The sequence below is a fragment of the Lucilia cuprina genome, chromosome 2, assembly GCF_022045245.1.
Source record: "Lucilia cuprina isolate Lc7/37 chromosome 2, ASM2204524v1, whole genome shotgun sequence".
Classification (NCBI taxonomy): Eukaryota; Metazoa; Arthropoda; class Insecta; order Diptera; family Calliphoridae; genus Lucilia; species Lucilia cuprina.
This window is the reverse complement of record NC_060950.1, coordinates 67,715,378-67,720,501: the sequence shown is the minus strand read 5'-3', so window position 1 is coordinate 67,720,501 and position 5,124 is coordinate 67,715,378.

The following is a 5,124-nucleotide window of genomic DNA, read 5'->3' as shown; positions in this document are numbered from 1 at the left end:
AGTTCTATTCTAGTTCTGTTCTAGTTCTGTTCTAGTTCTGTTCTAGTTCTGTTCTAGTTCTGTTCTAGTTCTGTTCTGTTCTAGTTCTGTTCTAGTTCTGTTCTAGTTTTGTTTTAGGTCTGTTCTAGTTATGTTCTAGTTGTATTCTAGTTGTGTTCTAATTGTGTTCTAGTTGTATTCTAGTTGTGTTCTACTTTTGTTCTAGTTGTGTTCTAATTGTGTTCTAATTGTGTTCTAGTTGTATTCTAGTTGTGTTCTAGTTGTGTTCTAGTTGTGTTCTAGTTTAATACTAGTTCTGTTGTAGTTCTGTTCTAGTTCTGTTCTAGTTCTGTTCTGTTCTGTTCTAGTTCTGTTCTAGTTCTGTTCTAGTTCTGTTTTATTTCTGTTGCAGTTGTGTTCTAGTTGTCTTCTACTTCTGCTCGAGTTCTGTTCTAGTTCTTCTTATTTTCAAGTTCTGTTCAAGCTCTGGTGTGAACGGGTTTGATATCACTGTCCACTGTTCCATACCCATTCTCCCAACGAACAAAGTAAATAAAAATTGAAACAGAACAACACTTGTTAACCTTCACACACACTTCATATTATTTGTTATTGTTGTTGCTCTTTCTTTTGCACATATGTTATTTGTTGTTGTTGTTGCACTATTCAATCGAATATTTTTACTCATTGATCAAATATTTTGTAAGAGTCAAGTATTTTAAACAAATGAAGTGTGTTTATCTTTACTGTTTAAGGCGCTGCTGTTATTTGTTATTTTTGCAAATGATAGAAATAAAGAGTGAGAGTTTTCAAGGATCATTGACCCAATGGATTGACATCTGTTTTAATTCACGCATATTTGTAGTATTTACAACACTTATTATACCCAAAGTTTACTCAATTGTTTAGGTTTTTTCCAACATTTAAATGTGATTTAATGCAATTTTTGTTTAAAGTAGATGTTATTTTATTTCTGATGGCCTGCAGATGGATAGAACAAATCGAGTATATTAAATTATATTTCCTTAAGATCTGTTTAAATTCTAGTGATAAAGTGTTATTGATGTTAATGTATGTTCAAGTAATTGGAATGTTGTTTTTGAAGTTTAGTGAATGGTTATTAGTTTGGCAAATGAAAATTGCCACATGTAGATGTGTGCAGTTTATGGTATAATCCAGAGGGATTCGAAATGTTTTATAACTAGGAATTTATCATAGAAATGGTGTTTAAATAAGGGGTTATTTTGGCAATCGAAAGCTCTAAATATTGTTGCTATAAATGACTTCTGATTCAGTGAAGTGTAATTCAGTTCTATTTTTTATTTGAACACTAGATAACTCAAAGGTGTTTAGTAACGCAAGTAACACTCACTTTCGAATCACTTTCTATTTTTGCAAAATTCTGCTACAACTTTGAGAATCAATTCAATAACTTTATAGGCAAAAACATGCAACTTTCAATTTATTACGTGAGTAATCGGTCTCACTTCATTTTCCATTCTACATAAGACGTCACAATCGTATCCCTTCCCACTATTTGCATCATTAAGCATTTGTAAAAGAAACAACCACTCGACCCCATATTTTAGACATAAATTTAAATAGGCAAAAAACATTTCCATGCCACTTGATGCAACAACCATCAATCCATCAATGTAGTTAGACACTTTACAATCAAAAAGAAGAGAAAACAATAAAAAAACAACAATTTTATCGAATATTAATGTGTAAAAATGTTATTTAAATACAATAAAGTTGTGTAGTAAAATGTTACTTTTTTTTGCCACCCAATTGTAAAATTATATCATTCGCATAAGAGTCACATGAGTTGTTGCATACCGACAACAAAACGTACAACAAACAAGAAAAAAAGCGAAAAGAATTTCATGCAACATGTGTTACTCATTCATTACAAGAATACATCCATTCCAAAAGAAAAAAGTAACATTTCAACGTTTACGAGAATGTTAAAGAAAAATTGATCCATCTACGGAATGTAGAAGTTGTCAATGCATTGTCATTTGTTACAGCTACGACAACACGAATACAAACAGTCAGCAACACTGACGATTACTACTGTTTCGTTACAATGAAAATTTGCGCGTAATAAATTTAACACCCTCTTGTTTGGTTGTAAGGCAGTAAATTGACTTTTTCCAATTTTATTGTTAAATTGTATTTGTTGTCATTTAACCCATTTTTCAGAAGTTGTTGTAGACAACACTATTTCCATTTGTAAAAAGAAACTAATTATTTTTAAAGGATGATAAATCTTATATGGTTTAAGTTGTGTTCTAGTCCTGTTCTAGTTGTGTTCTAGTTGTGTTCTAGTTGTGTTCTAGTTGTGTTCTAGTTGTGTTCTAGTTGTGTTCTAGTTGTGTTCTAGTTGTGTTCTAGTTCTGTTCTTGTTCTGTTCTTGTTCTGTTCTTGTTCTGTTCTAGTTCTGTTCTAGTTCTGTTCTAGTTCTGTTCTAGTTCTAATCTAGTTCTAATCTAGTTCTGTTCTAGTTCTGTTCTAGTTCTGTTCTAGTTCTAGTTCTGTTCTAGTTCTAGTTCTGTTCTAGTTCTGTTCTAGTTCTGTTCTAGTTCTGTTCTAGTTCTGTTCTAGTTCTGTTCTAGTTCTGTTCTAGTTCTGTTCTAGTTCTGTTCTAGATCTAGTTCTGTTCCAGTTCTGTTCTAGTTCTGCTCTAGTTCTGTTCTAGTACTTTTATGGGTTTCTGGTACCTTTTTTATTTAAACAATTATCGAAAACGCATACAAAATTAAAACACTATATATCGTCTTAACGGCATTTATTAGCTTATAATGTAAAAACAAACAAAAATTTAAAAAAAATATTTCTTATTTTAAAGCATTTAAGTTTTTCCCACTTTTCACTTATTAAAAAAAGTCTTGAACAAAACCTTAGAAATCCTGTTCAAAATAAACTTGCTACCTCTGCTTAAAATCCTTACTTTCCTTAATATTCCCTTTTCATTTTTATAAAACCCTGCTTTTTTTGCTACAAAAATATCATAATTTATATTTTCCAAAAAAAATACCCTTAAACAAAACTGCGTGATCCTTAATGTATTTAATAAAAAAATCTATAAAAAGGAAAACAACAAAGAAAGAAAACTTTTTAGTTGTTTTCCTAACCCTACTCACAAGACTTGTATATATAAATTAATAAATAGTTGATAATGAACAAAATATATTAAAAAAAACTTTAAAATTAAATAACAAATAAATTTAGTTTTAAAAAATAAAAATTTTGTAAAAAGTTAAATTAATACGAATAAAAAAAGTTATTTATTAAGTCAAGACAACAACCACCCTGTGTACACTGTAAAAATTTTATATATTAAACTAAAAAAAAAAACAAACAAATATTTTTCTTTAACATTAAACAATAAGTTGTATTATAATTTTTTCCCTTTTTAAATAATAAATAATTTCTTGTATAAATGTTATATTTTATAAATTTAATAAATTTAAACAAATTATTTTATTAACATAAATAATAAATTGTTTTTAGTCTAAATTAATTAATAAACTAAATTATTTCATAAAATTATTAATTTTTCCCCTTTTATTAAACAAAACAATATTCATACTTAAACAATAAAAACTACAAAAAAATACAATAGTATTAAATATAAAAATAAACTATATATGTATTTATATAGATTTATGTTTTAAATTTTTCTTTCAATTATTACCACAAAACTACCGTTTTAAATTAAAAAAAAAATACATAAAAAAATTAAAAAAATAATTACAGATGGAAATAAAATAATATTTAAAGTAATTTACATGTAATTGCAAACAATCGTTTTAGCGCAAGTATATTATATTAACGATAATTATTTATAATAAATAAAAAAAAACTAAAATATTAAAATCAGTATATTAAAATTAATAATAATTAAAAATTATATTTAAGCAAGAGAAAAACTAAAAAAAAATACAATTATTGCATTGTAAGTAAAAAAACAACAACAAATAAATGCATGAAAAACACGATAAATAAAACCAACAACTGGATTTAAAACAAAAAAAAAAACAACAAAAACACTAAATAAATTGTGAAAAAATAAATAAAAAAATTATTAAAAATATAAAACTTTTTGTCTTTTTATTTAAAAACATTTTGAGGAATATTTTCAGGCATTGGGTCAAAAAGGATTTTAGAACTATTATACACAATGGTTCTTTAACAATCCTATCTATTCAACTTCATTTCTAATCTGTTCTCCTTCTATTCTAGTTCTGTTTTAGTTCCGTTCTAGTTCTGTTCTAGTTCTGTTCTAGTTCTGTTCTAGTTCTGTTCTAGTTCTGTTCTAGTTCTTTTCTAGTTCTGTTCTAGTTCTGTTCTAGTTCTTTTCTAGTTCTGTTCTAGTTCTGTTCTAGTTCTGTTCTGTTCTATTTCTGTTCTAGTTCTGTTCTTGTTCTGTTCTAGTTCTGTTCTATATCTGTTCTAGTTCTGTTCTAGATCTGTTCTGTTCTAGTTCTGTTCTTGGTCTTTTCTAGTTCTGTTCTAGTTCTGTTCTAGTTCTGTTCTAGTTCTGTTCTAGTTCTGTTCTAGTTCTAGTTCTGTTCTAGTTCTAGTTCTGTTCTAGTTCTGTTCTAGTTCTGTTCTAGTTCTGTTCTAGTTCTGTTCTAGTTCTGTTCTAGTTTTGTTCTAGTTCTGTTCTAGTTCTGTTCTAGTTCTGTTCTAGTTCTAGTTCTGTTCTGGTTCTGTTCTAGTTCCGTTCTAGTTCCGTTCTAGTTCCGTTCTAGTTCTGTTCTAGTTCTGTTCTAGTTCTGTTCTAGTTCTTTTCTAGTTCTGTTCTAGTTCTGTTCTGTTCTGTTCTAGTTCTGTTCTGTTCTAGTTCTGTTCTGTTCTAGTTCTGTTCTAGTTCTGTTCTAGTTCTGTTCTAGTTCTGTTCTTGTTCTGTTCTTGTTCTGTTCTGTTCTTGTTCTGTTCTTGTTCTGTTCCAGTTCTGTTCTAGTTCTGTTCTATATCTGTTCTAGTTCTGTTCTAGATCTGTTCAGTTCTAGTTCTGTTCTTGGTCTTTTCTAGTTCTGTTCTAGTTCTGTTCTAGTTCTGTTCTAGTTCTGCTCTAGTTCTGTTCTAGTTCTGTTCTAGTTCTGTTCTAGTTCTGTTCTAGTTCTGCTCTAGTTC